This window comes from Rhinatrema bivittatum, chromosome 1, assembly GCF_901001135.1.
Source record: "Rhinatrema bivittatum chromosome 1, aRhiBiv1.1, whole genome shotgun sequence".
Taxonomy (NCBI): Eukaryota; Metazoa; Chordata; class Amphibia; order Gymnophiona; family Rhinatrematidae; genus Rhinatrema; species Rhinatrema bivittatum.
The window spans coordinates 539427078-539443205 of record NC_042615.1 but is presented as its reverse complement, the minus strand read 5'-3'; the positions used below and the strand labels follow the sequence as shown (position 1 = coordinate 539443205).

General features: G+C 46.1%; 15 non-coding genes across 15 annotated transcripts; all 15 read right to left on the bottom strand.

The window, feature by feature from the left end:
- Window positions 1–7049: 7049 nt before the first annotated feature.
- On the bottom strand, window positions 7050–7122 carry TRNAM-CAU. The gene has a single exon. It is a non-coding gene; the product is annotated as a tRNA-Met (tRNA).
- Window positions 7123–7628: 506 nt separating this feature from the next.
- TRNAM-CAU lies at window positions 7629–7701 on the bottom strand. Its single transcript has one exon. It is a non-coding gene; the product is annotated as a tRNA-Met (tRNA).
- Window positions 7702–8222: 521 nt separating this feature from the next.
- TRNAM-CAU lies at window positions 8223–8295 on the bottom strand. The gene has a single exon. It is a non-coding gene; the product is annotated as a tRNA-Met (tRNA).
- A 521-nt stretch (window positions 8296–8816) lies between these two features.
- On the bottom strand, window positions 8817–8889 carry TRNAM-CAU. Its single transcript has one exon. It is a non-coding gene; the product is annotated as a tRNA-Met (tRNA).
- Window positions 8890–9395: 506 nt separating this feature from the next.
- Window positions 9396–9468, bottom strand: TRNAM-CAU. The gene has a single exon. It is a non-coding gene; the product is annotated as a tRNA-Met (tRNA).
- Window positions 9469–9989: 521 nt separating this feature from the next.
- Window positions 9990–10062, bottom strand: TRNAM-CAU. Its single transcript has one exon. It is a non-coding gene; the product is annotated as a tRNA-Met (tRNA).
- Window positions 10063–10580: 518 nt separating this feature from the next.
- TRNAM-CAU lies at window positions 10581–10653 on the bottom strand. Its single transcript has one exon. It is a non-coding gene; the product is annotated as a tRNA-Met (tRNA).
- A 1099-nt stretch (window positions 10654–11752) lies between these two features.
- Window positions 11753–11825, bottom strand: TRNAM-CAU. The gene has a single exon. It is a non-coding gene; the product is annotated as a tRNA-Met (tRNA).
- A 506-nt stretch (window positions 11826–12331) lies between these two features.
- TRNAM-CAU lies at window positions 12332–12404 on the bottom strand. Its single transcript has one exon. It is a non-coding gene; the product is annotated as a tRNA-Met (tRNA).
- Window positions 12405–12923: 519 nt separating this feature from the next.
- Window positions 12924–12996, bottom strand: TRNAM-CAU. Its single transcript has one exon. It is a non-coding gene; the product is annotated as a tRNA-Met (tRNA).
- Window positions 12997–13517: 521 nt separating this feature from the next.
- TRNAM-CAU lies at window positions 13518–13590 on the bottom strand. The gene has a single exon. It is a non-coding gene; the product is annotated as a tRNA-Met (tRNA).
- Window positions 13591–14111: 521 nt separating this feature from the next.
- TRNAM-CAU lies at window positions 14112–14184 on the bottom strand. The gene has a single exon. It is a non-coding gene; the product is annotated as a tRNA-Met (tRNA).
- A 521-nt stretch (window positions 14185–14705) lies between these two features.
- Window positions 14706–14778, bottom strand: TRNAM-CAU. Its single transcript has one exon. It is a non-coding gene; the product is annotated as a tRNA-Met (tRNA).
- Window positions 14779–15299: 521 nt separating this feature from the next.
- On the bottom strand, window positions 15300–15372 carry TRNAM-CAU. The gene has a single exon. It is a non-coding gene; the product is annotated as a tRNA-Met (tRNA).
- Window positions 15373–15894: 522 nt separating this feature from the next.
- Window positions 15895–15967, bottom strand: TRNAM-CAU. The gene has a single exon. It is a non-coding gene; the product is annotated as a tRNA-Met (tRNA).
- Between the last annotated feature and the right edge of the window lie 161 nt (window positions 15968–16128).

Below are 16128 nucleotides of genomic sequence, written 5' to 3'. Positions count from 1 at the left end.
CTCTTGGTCCCCCAATCAGTTTGTTCTCTTCCCTCCAGCCCACAATCTCAGGTTAACACTCTACAAGACCTCCCCATGCCCATGGACCCCCTCACTCAGAGGGTACTATCGGCAAACCAGGAAGAGGAATAGGACAGTGACTCTGCAGTGTTCGTGATACATCCTCCCTCCTCCTTTACTGTGCCTGAGCATCCTGCTTTGAACCAAGGGTGTGAAACTGCACCACTCAGGTCTCAGAGGAGGAGAGAGGAGGATGCACTGAAGGATCTGCAAGGCCTCAGTCCTCCTCCTCCTCCTGTTTGTCTGATAGGAGCCAGTGAGTGAGGAGATCCAGGGGAGGGGAGCGGGAAGATTGTGCTGTCCATTGCCATCAATATGTCTCTTCAGAGGCAGGTAAGGGGTTAATGCAGAGCTGGAGAGCACAGCCTGAGAGAGAGAGAGGAGCAGAGCGTGAGAGAGAAAGAGAGAGAGGGGGGCAGAGCTGGAGAGCAGAGTGTGAGACAGGGGCAGAGCTGGAGAGCACAACATGAGAGACAGAGGGGCCGAGCTGGAGAGTACAGCATGAGAGAGAGAGGGGCAGAGCTGGAGAGCAGAGCGTGAGAGAGAGGGGCAAAGCTGGAGAGTACAGTGAGGGAGAGGGACAGAACTGGAGAGTACAGTGAGGGAGAGGGACAGAACTGGAGAGCACAGCGTGAGAGGGGAGGAGCTTGAGAGTGCAGAATGAGAGGGGAGGAATCAAGTTCCATACAGACAGAGCTGGAGACTACGAGGGAGGGGCAGAGTTCAGGTTGCATGCTGGTGATGCAGGCATGGGGCAACTTTCCTCTTTATTATATTCAGATTATTTTAATTAATTTGTACTGAACTGAATTCAGTTGCTCCTCCTCTGTCACCTCTCCTCTCCCCTCACCATCAGCCTCACATGGTCTCTCCCCCCCTCTTGTGATGTTATGATGGCAGGAGGTGACATCATAAAAGGCAAAGCTGCCAGGGTATCTATTATGCAAATGATGGCAGTGAGCATTTCTGCTGATTGGGGCTCTGGATAGCAAGAAACCAAAGGACCTGAAGCTTCTGGAAGTAAACCACAAGCAAAAGGAGAAAGGGGAGCAGCACTGACTCAACATGGAAATGAACTACAAGCGAGAGGAGAAAGGGAAGGAGCATTGACTCAACACGGAAATGAACTACAAGTGAGAGGAGAAAGGGAAGGAGGATTGCAGCACAGAACAACTCTACCTGGAACTGAATATTGTAACAACTCCTCCCACCCCTCCTTCCAATGCTCCCTCTGCTCTCCCTCCTCTCCCCTCCTCCCTCCATATCTCTTCTCCTCCCTCTCTCATCAATCCCCCTGCCTTATCTCCTGCTCTCCCTCTTCCATGTTACTTTTCCTCCTTTGCTCTTTCCTCTCTGCCCCCTTGCCTTTGCTATTCTCTACTTTTCCTCCCTTTCTCTGTCTTGTTTATGCTTCCCCTTTCCCTTTCCCTCACTTCTCCTTTTAGCAAAACAGTTTTAGTGGTTATTTCCCTCCCATTTATTTATTTATTACCATTAGAGCCATTGCTGCTGAGGGTCCCTGATGGAGACAGAGCTGTGGGTTAATAGGGACAGACAGGGAGAGTTTGTAAAGCTAAGGAAGCGCAGCAGTTGTACAGTCTGAGCTGATCTTATCAGCACCCTCACAGCTGACTGAGACAGGTGCAGCATTCAGCTCTGCAAAAAGGTTCACTTAAAAACCAGTTGGAGTTACTATGAAATTCCTTTTCTTCTTCCCCTGCTTGTAATGCAGTTTATTTAAAATCCTTTGGGTTCACTGTTCTGCCTTCATAACAAGCTCTGTCTATTAGCACTGTGGATCCTAGGTAAGTGAGTTTTTCAGTGATTCTTGTATTTTTTGGATGTGCAGTCTTTATTTGTCTGGATTCTGTGAAACCCCAGGTTTAGGGAGTCATAATACCCTCATGAAGGAGCAGCTGGTAGGGTACTTGGGAAACCCAGTTGGTGGGTGGGAGGTTGTCAGGAGAGAGGCACAAGTGCAGGAGAGCAGGCAAGGCCTCTGCAGTGCTTGCTAGGACCTTCAAGATCCAAGCAAGTGAGCAAGGGTTTAACCTCCAAGTGTCAGCTGATGCAGCTTTTGCTTTACTTCTGCTATGAATGTTTATTCCAGGGAGGTAAAGGAAGAGATGTGATGTGTGCTCTTCATTCCTGCCATGAATAGTTAATTCTGGGTGGCTCTTGCTCTGTTTTCCCTGGGAACATTTAATTCTTGGAGTGGGAGGCTGCAGGAAGGAGCCAAGGATGAGGCAGGAGCTCTTGTGCCACTCTCCAGTCCTTATGAATATTTAAATCAAGGACAAGCTGGGGAGATGAACCAAAGCTGAGGCAGCAGATCATGCTCGCTCCTGCCATGAACATTTGATTATGGGGGGGGGGGGGGGGGGGAGTCAGAGACACAGAGCAAAAGCTCCCTCCATGAACCTCTGGTTTGGGACTCTGGCAGTGGCTGCCTGGGACTGAGTTGTGGGTCTCATCTGGGTCTAGATGTTTCACAGCCTTGACCTAAATAATCAAAGTATGCAAGGTCTGGCCAATCCCATGTGAATTTTAACCTGGAGGTTTGCAGTGATAAGGAATGCAAAAGTACCCCTCAAAAATACCCCTGTCTGCTTTTTGTGAGGGAACGTAGTTAAAGGAAAACTCTGCATATAGTTTTCTCCCCTGTCCGAACTCCAAACCAGAAATATGGGTAAAAGTCCATGCCTTGTTATAAGCTCCTACTTTTACTTGTGTAGCGGATGGACAGTAATCAAACAGCCCATTTCTGTGGATAAAAGAGCGTTTTACCCCCAGAAATGGCTTTCATTATTGTCCTCCCTGTATATAATGGTGATGTGCATTCAACCTTACACATTTTAAAGTCTGAACCTTTCTTTAACAGATAAAGAAGAAGACCGACTGACTGTACCCCTCCCCTCCCCTTGACTGACTGTAACCCCTCCCCTTGACTGACTGTACCCCATCCCGACTGACTGTACCCCCTCCCCTCCCCTTGACTGACTGTAACCTCTCCCCTCTCCTTGACTGACTCCCATCCCCAGACCTTATTCTCCCCTTACCCTATTCCCACCCCTGTAACCCCCTCCTCCTTCCCCGTGTGAATGTGCATGAATGTGTTCCCTCACCTTCGCCCCCCCCCCCCCCCCCCCCAACCTCCCACTCCCTTGCCCCTTCCATCCTTGACGCCCTTCCCTTTTCCCGTTTCCCACCATCAATCCCATTTCAGAACCCGGTAAGTTACAGCTACAGTCTGTCCGGTTTTTAAAAATTACCCATCTTCTCCCAAATATTCTGAAAAGTATTGTCCTATCTCACGTTTGCCTGTCTTGTCCAAAATGTTTAAAAAAGTAGTTCAAGGTCAACTCTGGGGCTTTCTAGAGAAGATGTTAGTGTTTCATGCTAAACATGCAGGTTGCAGGAAATGCTTCAGCATGCAGACAGCACTCACTGTCCTTGATGCAGCCCTATAGGATTTCCCTCTTCTTTGTCAGCCCTGGTTATGTCTTTGTTACTGGTTTTAACAGGATGCATTCATTACAGCCATTTATTTATAGCAGGGAATTCTGTTTATTTTATTTTTTGTACATTGCATTGATTTCCTTTTGTAAGATTTTGTGATTAATCAAGCTAATAAATCATAATAATAATTAAACAGAAAACATGACAAACAATCCAACAGGAAATCAGTAACAGAGAAATGAACAAAACTCACAATCTCCAGAACAAAATAAAAATAATCTGAGTGAAATTAAACTTCACAGGCTCTTTCAAAGAGCCAAGTTTTGAGGCTTTTCCTAGAAATCCTGAATTATTTCTCACTGTGTAAAGAGAGAGAAAGAGTATTCCAAAATATGCAGCTAAATAGGAAAATCCCCTCTCTCTTGCTTGTTCAAGACAAATTTCTCTAGGAGAGGGAACTGGAAGTAATGCCAGCTGAGATTAATCTAATCACCTTGCAGGCTCATCAGGAAGTAAGAGAGGCCATGATAGCCTGCAAATTAGCCTAAGAAAATAAAAACAAATCTTTGTGCTAGAAGAGAAGTGAGGTGCAAAACTTAACGAGTTACCAAACTTGACTCCTAATAAAGTAACACTATTTCTTAACTGAATAGAAGGATCTGCCATCGGCGGGGAAGGAAGTGAATTTAATCTACATTTCTAGTAAAACATGCCCTCCAAATTTCCGGGGTTTATCTATATCTTCTTCTCCCCTATCAATCCCCTCCCCTTCCAGGTGGTAAGGGAGAGGAAGGTGAATAGAAACATTATTGATAAATATGTATTAATAATGCATCTAAATGGCAGATGAAATTTAATGAGGGTGAGTAATCCATTCTTTGGGATTCTGCTGACCTGGATTGGCCACTCTCGCAGACAGGATGCTGGGATTGATGGACCTTTGATCTGATCCAGAATGGCATTTCTTATGTTATTTATCTAGCCTCAGCAGCAGAGAGAGAACACTGATGTTATTCCATTTATTTTTAAGTTCAGACACATTATCTAACCTTGCTGACCTTTAGATGTAAAGTATTATGCACTTTACAAACTAGAGGCATCATCCTCTCACTGGCAGTGCTGCCCAATTGATGGTGAGGGTGCACAGTCCCATTGGAGGGGCATTCTTGTAAGATGGAGCAGTGAAATTGCTCTGTGGGAAGGAATTACCTGCTGGGGGATGCACGATGGCCAAGGTTTGTGCTCTCTCACTGGCAGGTCATGGGTAATAACCACAGTGTATGCGAGCCTCAGGGGAGGGGGATGGGGACATGCAGTCAAAGACTGGAGAATAGGGGTGAGGTCAGGGATCATAAGGGTGGGCCTCTGGGGTCGGGAGGGGGTGAGGTCAGGGGTCATGGTAAGGGTGGGCTCTGGGGCTAGAGTAAGCTCTGGGGTCAGGGGAGAGGTGGGTATTTTTTTTTTAGATTTAGGTGTAGGTCCTTCAGTGAGGTTAGATCCTCTGGAGCTGCTCAGGGTAAGTTTTCAGGAAGCTGCTCAGTGTTGAACCGGCTAAGCTAAATTTGGGAACATTTCCAGCCGCCATGCTGTGATTGAAAATTTATCCAATAAACATAATCAACGCTTGTGGCCACTCAGCAGCTCTTCTGAAAACTTGCCCCTTACCTTGTATACAGAAATGGACACAATTAACTTTGTCATAACCAAGATCAATGCCTGTACGGCAGATGGAAAGTAGGACATCAGGAAATGCTCACATATCTCCTTTCTTTCTCTTTCTGGTTCCGCTTGTCCTGGCAACTTCTGCACCGGTGCATTAGATTTTCCCTTGCCATCCCGTATCCCGTGTGTGTGTGGTGTGATTGCAGTGAAGACAACAAGGTAAGGAGCCTTTGCAAACATCACTTTGTGCCCTATAATACTTTAAAGGTCCATGGTCAGCGGATTTGTCCGGCTGAGTTTGGAATTTAGCAGGACAAACCACAAAGTATTAAAATTGTGGGCCAATGAATGGTTAACTTACCTGGATAAAAAGAGATGACCGGGTGTGGGGCTTATGTTTAGCTGGGTAGCAGCCCTGAAGTTAGCTAGATAAACTTACTCCACTGTCTTTGGATCTATCCAGCGGGAACTCGTACCTGGGTAAGTCCAGCTAACTTCCTGCTCTCGGCACCGCTGCATGAACCTATTAGTTTATAAATATAAATGAAGAAACATTTTGTTGGTATTCAGGGACTTCATAGTGCTAATCAGTGATTTCTCAGAGACGAGGAGTCCCTCAGAGCACAGGGAACCGTCTGCCCTCTATAGTTACTCCAGCGAGCCATAGCAAATGGTTTAGTCCACTCGCTACCCTAAACTAGGTCCTCCTCTGGGAGGAGCTTAGACCTTAGAAAAGGCACCCAGAAAAGACAAAACAATAAATATAACAACTGAGGAATCACTAAATAGCAGTCCAATGTTTATTTATTAGCATAATCTGTGGTCAGAAGACCTCATTGATTCAGATGCTGGTTGGTTACTCCAGCTCTACCTGACACAAAAACCTGAAAGAACTGTGTGAGACTTGGTGCAGGACCCTCCTGACATCCAGTATTAACTCACCTGTCACTAATCCTTCACAGAAACAGTGCTAATAAATGAATGTTTGTTATTATATACAAGAAAAGGATTTACAGTTAACTCAAAAGGCTTGAAAAACTGGAAACAGCAAAGAGGAAAAAAGAAAAAGAACAGTAACTGCTGGTACTTAACAGTATGTCTGCAGATTGAAATGCTGCATCCTTCCCAGTCAGATATGAGGGTCCTGTGCAACCTTTTCCTGTCAACCCACAGCTGTACTTCCCAGCTGAAACAGGTCTCTCTCTCTCTCTCTCTCTTTCTGCTAATTCCAACTCTCATTCTCTCAGCCCGTTCTGTCCTTTAACAGATCCTCAGCAGCAGTGCAATGTCTGCTGAAACGAGCATCTCTCTGTCAGTGTTACAGTCTCTCTCTCTCAGAACCTTAGCAGCAGGGTGAAGACATCGGTCCTGGGATTCATCCCCTCAGCTCCAGCTCCTGGTGCCAGTAGAACACTGCGCTCTTATACAGCCGCCTGTTGACAGGCTGAAGATCATCTGAATAAAAAAAAAAGGTACTCTCAATATACCAAGCAAATTATACTAACAATTACAACTCCTGCTCATCACCAAGAACAATTTTCCAAGTGTGTGGCTCGTCTTTTGTGCTGTATCCGAGGGACATTTGAATTTCTGCTGACTCCGTCCTTCCAGCTCTTGCCTCAGCTCCATCCCTGAAACACCTCTGCTCGCTGGTTGTAAAAGACTATTGGTTAGAGCAGTGGGCTGGAAGCCAGGGTTTAAATCCCACTGTCACCACTCCTTGTGGCCTCAGGGTCAGATTGTGAGCCCACTATGAATAGAGAAATAACTACAGTACCTGAATGTCATCCACTTTGAAGTGCTGAAAGTTGGAATATAAATGTGTGTCGTTCTAAAATGTAACGTCTTGCCCAAGGACGCGTTTAGATTGCCTTCTCTGAGGATTGAACTCAGGACCTTCAGATTATGAGACTGACGCGCTGCCTGCTGCGCTAAGAAGACTCTGAAGGCAGAATGTCTGCCGGTGCTCCTATCACCGTCAGTAGGATCCTACATTCAGGGCATGAGGAGAGAAACCCTGCAGCACGGGGAAAGGATGAATCGCAATCAGCTTCCGTGCTCGTAGAATGGAGGCAGTGAGACCAGCTCAGGCGGAAATTGCCACAGTTTACTTAGCATTCCTGAATGGCCAGACAAAATCATCATGTAGTAAACATTCAAAAAATTCATGAAGATTTACATCCATGAAATATAAAGAAAGTAGAGGTCAGTCAGCCATATGTACACATTGGGGAGATTCAACGGCTAAGGATACGCCTAGATGTTCATGAGATGCCTAAGCTACCCTGCATATTAAACACCATTCATGGACGGGCGTGAGCGATCATTACATTTTTCTAGGTGGTGTTCAGAATTGAGATCTGAAACTTACTTGAATCTCCGGGTTTGCAGAAGCTGCCACTGAGTCGTTCTAAAATGTAACGTCTTGCCCAAGGACACGTTTAGATTGCCTTCTCTGAGGATTGAACTCAGGACCTTCAGATTATGAGACTGACGCGCTGCCTGCTGCGCTAAGAAGGCTCTGTAGGCAGAACGTCTGCCGGTGCTCCTATCACCGTCAGTAGGATCCTACATTCAGGGCATGAGGAGAGAAACCCTGCAGCACGGGGAAAGGATGAATCGCAATCAGCTTCCGTGCTCGTAGAATGGAGGCAGTGAGACCAGCTCAGGCGGAAATTGCCACAGTTTACTTAGCATTCCTGAATGGCCAGACAAAATCATCATGTAGTAAACATTCAAAAAATTCATGAAGATTTACATCCATGAAATATAAAGAAAGTAGAGGTCAGTCAGCCATATGTACACATTGGGGAGATTCAACGGCTAAGGATACGCCTAGCAGTTCATGAGATGCCTAAGCTACCCTGCATATTAAACACCATTCATGGATGGGCGTGAGCGATCATTACATTTTTCTAGGTGGTGTTCAGAATTGAGATCTGAAACTTACTTGAATCTCCGGGTTTGCTAAGACTATGGAAGAAGAAGCTGCCTCCGAGTCGTTCTAAAATGTAACGTCTTGCCCAAGGACGCGTTTAGATTGCCTTCTCTGAGGATTGAACTCAGGACCTTCAGATTATGAGACTGACGCGCTGCCTGCTGCGCTAAGAAGGCTCTGTAGGCAGAACGTCTGCCGGTGCTCCTATCACCGTCAGTAGGATCCTACATTCAGGGCATGAGGAGAGAAACCCTGCAGCACGGGGAAAGGATGAATCGCAATCAGCTTCCGTGCTCGTAGAATGGAGGCAGTGAGACCAGCTCAGGCGGAAATTGCCACAGTTTACTTAGCATTCCTGAATGGCCAGACAAAATCATCATGTAGTAAACATTCAAAAAATTCATGAAGATTTACATCCATGAAATATAAAGAAAGTAGAGGTCAGTCAGCCATATGTACACATTGGGGAGATTCAACGGCTAAGGATACGCCTAGATGTTCATGAGATGCCTAAGCTACCCTGCATATTAAACACCATTCATGGACGGGCGTGAGCGATCATTACATTTTTCTAGGTGGTGTTCAGAATTGAGATCTGAAACTTACTTGAATCTCCGGGTTTGCTAAGACTATGGAAGAAGAAGCTGCCACTGAGTCGTTCTAAAATGTAACGTCTTGCCCAAGGACGCGTTTAGATTGCCTTCTCTGAGGATTGAACTCAGGACCTTCAGATTATGAGACTGACGCGCTGCCTGCTGCGCTAAGAAGGCTCTGTAGGCAGAACGTCTGCCGGTGCTCCTATCACCGTCAGTAGGATCCTACATTCAGGGCATGAGGAGAGAAACCCTGCAGCACGGGGAAAGGATGAATCGCAATCAGCTTCCGTGCTCGTAGAATGGAGGCAGTGAGACCAGCTCAGGCGGAAATTGCCACAGTTTACTTAGCATTCCTGAATGGCCAGACAAAATGATCATGTAGTAAACATTCAAAAAATTCATGAAGATTTACATCCATGAAATATAAAGAAAGTAGAGGTCAGTCAGCCATATGTACACATTGGGGAGATTCAACGGCTAAGGATACGCCTAGATGTTCATGAGATGCCTAAGCTACACTGCATATTAAACACCATTCATGGACGGGCGTGAGCGATCATTACATTTTTCTAGGTGGTGTTCAGAATTGAGATCTGAAACTTACTTGAATCTCCGGGTTTGCAGAAGCTGCCACTGAGTCGTTCTAAAATGTAACGTCTTGCCCAAAGACGCGTTTAGATTGCCTTCTCTGAGGATTGAACTCAGGACCTTCAGATTATGAGACTGACGCGCTGCCTGCTGCGCTAAGAAGACTCTAAAGGCAAAATGTCTGCCGGTGCTCCTATCACCGTCAGTAGGACCCTACATTCAGGGCATGAGGAGAGAAACCCTGCAGCACGGGGAAAGGATGAATCGCAATCAGCTTCCGTGCTCGTAGAATGGAGGCAGTGAGACCAGCTCAGGCGGAAATTGCCACAGTTTACTTAGCATTCCTGAATGGCCAGACAAAATCATCATGTAGTAAACATTCAAAAAATTCATGAAGATTTACATCCATGAAATATAAAGAAAGTAGAGGTCAGTCAGCCATATGTACACATTGGGGAGATTCAACGGCTAAGGATACGCCTAGCAGTTCATGAGATGCCTAAGCTACCCTGCATATTAAACACCATTCATGGACGGGCGTGAGCGATCATTACATTTTTCTAGGTGGTGTTCAGAATTGAGATCTGAAACTTACTTGAATCTCCGGGTTTGCTAAGACTATGGAAGAAGAAGCTGCCACCGAGTCGTTCTAAAATGTAACGTCTTGCCCAAGGACGCGTTTAGATTGCCTTCTCTGAGGATTGAACTCAGGACCTTCAGATTATGAGACTGACGCGCTGCCTGCTGCGCTAAGAAGGCTCTGTAGGCAGCACGTCTGCCGGTGCTCCTATCACCGTCAGTAGGATCCTACATTCAGGGCATGAGGAGAGAAACCCTGCAGCACGGGGAAAGGATGAATCGCAATCAGCTTCCGTGCTCGTAGAATGGAGGCAGTGAGACCAGCTCAGGCGGAAATTGCCACAGTTTACTTAGCATTCCTGAATGGCCAGACAAAATGATCATGTAGTAAACATTCAAAAAATTCATGAAGATTTACATCCATGAAAAATAAAGAAAGTAGAGGTCAGTCAGCCATATGTACACATTGGGGAGATTCAACGGCTAAGGATACGCCTAGATGTTCATGAGATGCCTAAGCTACACTGCATATTAAACACCATTCATGGACGGGCGTGAGCGATCATTACATTTTTCTAGGTGGTGTTCAGAATTGAGATCTGAAACTTACTTGAATCTCCGGGTTTGCTAAGACTATGGAAGAAGCTGCCACTGAGTCGTTCTAAAATGTAACGTCTTCCCCAAGGACGCGTTTAGATTGCTTTCTCTGAGGATTGAACTCAGGACCTTCAGATTATGAGACAGACGCGCTGCCTGCTGCGCTAAGAAGGCTCTGTAGGCAGACGTCTGCCGGTGCTCCTATCACCGTCAGTAGGATCCTACATTCAGGGCATGAGGAGAGAAACCCTGCAGCACGGGGAAAGGATGAATCGCAATCAGCTTCCGTGCTCGTAGAATGGAGGCAGTGAGACCAGCTCAGGCGGAAATTGCCACAGTTTACTTAGCATTCCTGAATGGCCAGACAAAATCATCATGTAGTAAACATTCAAAAAATTCATGAAGATTTACATCCATGAAATATAAAGAAAGTAGAGGTCAGTCAGCCATATGTACACATTGGGGAGATTCAACGGCTAAGGATACGCCTAGATGTTCATGAGATGCCTAAGCTACACTGCATATTAAACACCATTCATGGACGGGCGTGAGAGATCATTACATTTTTCTAGGTGGTGTTCAGAATTGAGATCTGAAACTTACTTGAATCTCCGGGTTTGCAGAAGCTGCCACTGAGTCGTTCTAAAATGTAACGTCTTGCCCAAAGACGCGTTTAGATTGCCTTCTCGGAGGATTGAAATCAGGACCTTCAGATTATGAGACTGATGCGCTGCCTGCTGCGCTAAGAAGACTCTAAAGGCAAAATGTCTGCCGGTGCTCCTATCACCGTCAGTAGGACCCTACATTCAGGGCATGAGGAGAGAAACCCTGCAGCACGGGGAAAGGATGAATCGCAATCAGCTTCCGTGCTCGTAGAATGGAGGCAGTGAGACCAGCTCAGGCGGAAATTGCCACAGTTTACTTAGCATTCCTGAATGGCCAGACAAAATCATCATGTAGTAAACATTCAAAAAATTCATGAAGATTTACATCCATGAAATATAAAGAAAGTAGAGGTCAGTCAGCCATATGTACACATTGGGGAGATTCAACGGCTAAGGATACGCCTAGATGTTCATGAGATGCCTAAGCTACCCTGCATATTAAACACCATTCATGGACGGGCGTGAGCGATCATTACATTTTTCTAGGTGGTGTTCAGAATTGAGATCTGAAACTTACTTGAATCTCCGGGTTTGCTAAGACTATGGAAGAAGAAGCTGCCTCCGAGTCGTTCTAAAATGTAACGTCTTGCCCAAGGACGCGTTTAGATTGCCTTCTCTGAGGATTGAACTCAGGACTTTCAGATTATGAGACTGACGCGCTGCCTGCTGCGCTAAGAAGGCTCTGTAGGCAGCACGTCTGCCGGTGCTCCTATCACCGTCAGTAGGATCCTACATTCAGGGCATGAGGAGAGAAACCCTGCAGCACGGGGAAAGGATGAATCGCAATCAGCTTCCGTGCTCGTAGAATGGAGGCAGTGAGACCAGCTCAGGCGGAAATTGCCACAGTTTACTTAGCGTTCCTGAATGGCCAGACAAAATGATCATGTAGTAAACATTCAAAAAATTCATGAAGATTTACATCCATGAAATATAAAGAAAGTAGAGGTCAGTCAGCCATATGTACACATTGGGGAGATTCAACGGCTAAGGATACGCCTAGATGTTCATGAGATGCCTAAGCTACCCTGCATATTAAACACCATTCATGGACGGGCGTGAGCGATCATTACATTTTTCTAGGTGGTGTTCAGAATTGAGATCTGAAACTTACTTGAATCTCCGGGTTTGCAGAAGCTGCCACTGAGTCGTTCTAAAATGTAACGTCTTGCCCAAGGACGCGTTTAGATTGCCTTCTCTGAGGATTGAACTCAGGACCTTCAGATTATGAGACTGACGCGCTGCCTGCTGCGCTAAGAAGGCTCTGTAGGCAGAGCGTCTGCCGGTGCTCCTATCACCGTCAGTAGGATCCTACATTCAGGGCATGAGGAGAGAAACCCTGCAGCACGGGGAAAGGATGAATCGCAATCAGCTTCCGTGCTCGTAGAATGGAGGCAGTGAGACCAGCTCAGGCGGAAATTGCCAGTTTAATTAGCATTCCTGAATGGCCAGACAAAATCATCATGTAGTAAACATTCAAAAAATTCATGAACATTTACATCCATGAAATATAAAGAAAGTAGAGGTCTGTCAGCCATATGTACACATTGGGGAGATTCAACGGCTAAGGATACGCCTAGCAGTTCATGAGATGCCTAAGCTACCCTGCATATTAAACACCATTCATGGACGGGCGTGAGCGATCATTACATTTTTCTAGGTGGTGTTCAGAATTGAGATCTGAAACTTACTTGAATCTCCGGGTTTGCTAAGACTATGGAAGAAGAAGCTGCCTCCGAGTCGTTCTAAAATGTAACGTCTTGCCCAAGGACGCGTTTAGATTGCCTTCTCTGAGGATTGAACTCAGGACCTTCAGATTATGAGACTGACGCGCTGCCTGCTGCGCTAAGAAGGCTCTGTAGGCAGCACGTCTGCCGGTGCTCCTATCACCGTCAGTAGGATCCTACATTCAGGGCATGAGGAGAGAAACCCTGCAGCACGGGGAAAGGATGAATCGCAATCAGCTTCCGTGCTCGTAGAATGGAGGCAGTGAGACCAGCTCAGGCGGAAATTGCCACAGTTTACTTAGCGTTCCTGAATGGCCAGACAAAATGATCATGTAGTAAACATTCAAAAAATTCATGAAGATTTACATCCATGAAATATAAAGAAAGTAGAGGTCAGTCAGCCATATGTACACATTGGGGAGATTCAACGGCTAAGGATACGCCTAGATGTTCATGAGATGCCTAAGCTACCCTGCATATTAAACACCATTCATGGACGGGCGTGAGCGATCATTACATTTTTCTAGGTGGTGTTCAGAATTGAGATCTGAAACTTACTTGAATCTCCGGGTTTGCTAAGACTATGGAAGAAGAAGCTGCCACTGAGTCGTTCTAAAATGTAACGTCTTGCCCAAGGACGCGTTTAGATTGCCTTCTCTGAGGATTGAACTCAGGACCTTCAGATTATGAGACTGACGCGCTGCCTGCTGCGCTAAGAAGGCTCTGTAGGCAGCACGTCTGCCGGTGCTCCTATCACCGTCAGTAGGATCCTACATTCAGGGCATGAGGAGAGAAACCCTGCAGCACGGGGAAAGGATGAATCGCAATCAGCTTCCGTGCTCGTAGAATGGAGGCAGTGAGACCAGTTCAGGCGGAAATTGCCACAGTTTACTTAGCATTCCTGAATGGCCAGACAAAATGATCATGTAGTAAACATTCAAAAAATTCATGAAGATTTACATCCATGAAATATAAAGAAAGTAGAGGTCAGTCAGCCATATGTACACATTGGGGAGATTCAACGGCTAAGGATACGCCTAGATGTTCATGAGATGCCTAAGCTACCCTGCATATTAAACACCATTCATGGACGGGCGTGAGCGATCATTACATTTTTCTAGGTGGTGTTCAGAATTGAGATCTGAAATTTACTTGAATCTCCGGGTTTGCTAAGACTATGGAAGAAGAAGCTGCCACTGAGTCGTTCTAAAATATAACGTTTTGCCCAAGGACGCGTTTAGATTGCCTTCTCTGAGGATTGAACTCAGGACTTTCAGATTATGAGACTGACGCGCTGCCTGCTGCGCTAAGAAGGCTCTGTAGGCAGCACGTCTGCCGGTGCTCCTATCACCGTCAGTAGGATCCTACATTCAGGGCATGAGGAGAGAAACCCTGCAGCACGGGGAAAGGATGAATCGCAATCAGCTTCCGTGCTCGTAGAATGGAGGCAGTGAGACCAGTTCAGGCGGAAATTGCCACAGTTTACTTAGCATTCCTGAATGGCCAGACAAAATGATCATGTAGTAAACATTCAAAAAATTCATGAAGATTTACATCCATGAAATATAAAGAAAGTAGAGGTCAGTCAGCCATATGTACACATTGGGGAGATTCAACGGCTAAGGATACGCCTAGCAGTTCATGAGATGCCTAAGCTACCCTGCATATTAAACACCATTCATGGACGGGCGTGAGCGATCATTACATTTTTCTAGGTGGTGTTCAGAATTGAGATCTGAAACTTACTTGAATCTCCGGGTTTGCTAAGACTATGGAAGAAGAAGCTGCCACTGAGTCGTTCTAAAATGTAACGTCTTCCCCAAGGACGCGTTTAGATTGCCTTCTCTGAGGATTGAACTCAGGACCTTCAGATTATGAGACTGACGCGCTGCCTGCTGCGCTAAGAAGGCTCGGTAGGCAGAGCGTCTGCCGGTGCTCCTATCACCGTCAGTAGGATCCTACATTCAGGGCATGAGGAGAGAAACCCTGCAGCACGGGGAAAGGATGAATCGCAATCAGCTTCCGTGCTCGTAGAATGGAGACAGTGAGACCAGTTCAGGCGGAAATTGCCACAGTTTACTTAGCGTTCCTGAATGTCCAGACAAAATGATCATGTAGTAAACATTCAAAAAATTCATGAAGATTTACATCCATGAAATATAAAGAAAGTAGAGGTCAGTCAGCCATATGTACACATTGGGGAGATTCAACGGCTAAGGATACGCCTAGCAGTTCATAGGATGCCTAAGCTACCCTGCATATTAAACACCATTCATGGACGGGCGTGAGCGATCATTACATTTTTCTAGGTGGTGTTCAGAATTGAGATCTGAAACTTACTTGAATCTCCGGGTTTGCTAAGACTATGGAAGAAGAAGCTGCCACCGAGTCGTTCTAAAATGTAACGTCTTGCCCAAGGACGCGTTTAGATTGCCTTCTCTGAGGATTGAACTCAGGACTTTCAGATTATGAGACTGACGCGCTGCCTGCTGCGCTAAGAAGGCTCTGTAGGCAGCACGTCTGCCGGTGCTCCTATCACCGTCAGTAGGATCCTACATTCAGGGCATGAGGAGAGAAACCCTGCAGCACGGGGAAAGGATGAATCGCAATCAGCTTCCGTGCTCGTAGAATGGAGGCAGTGAGACCAGCTTCAGGCGGAAATTGCCACAGTTTACTTAGCATTCCTGAATGGCCAGACAAAATGATCATGTAGTAAACATTCAAAAAATTCATGAAGATTTACATCCATGAAAAATAAAGAAAGTAGAGGTCAGTCAGCCATATGTACACATTGGGGAGATTCAACGGCTAAGGATACGCCTAGATGTTCATGAGATGCCTAAGCTACCCTGCATATTAAACACCATTCATGGACGGGCGTGAGCGATCATTACATTTTTCTAGGTGGTGTTCAGAATTGAGATCTGAAACTTACTTGAATCTCCGGGTTTGCTAAGACTATGGAAGAAGAAGCTGCCACCGAGTCGTTCTAAAATGTAACGTCTTGCCCAAGGACGCGTTTAGATTGCCTTCTCTGAGGATTGAACTCAGGACCTTCAGATTATGAGACTGACGCGCTGCCTGCTGCGCTAAGAAGGCTCTGAAGGCAGAAGGTCTGCCGGTGCTCCTATCACCGTCAGTAGGATCCTACATTCAGGGCATGAGGAGAGAAACCCTGCAGCACGGGGAAAGGATGAATCGCAATCAGCTTCCGTGCTCGTAGAATGGAGGCAGTGAGACCAGCTTCAGGCGGAAATTGC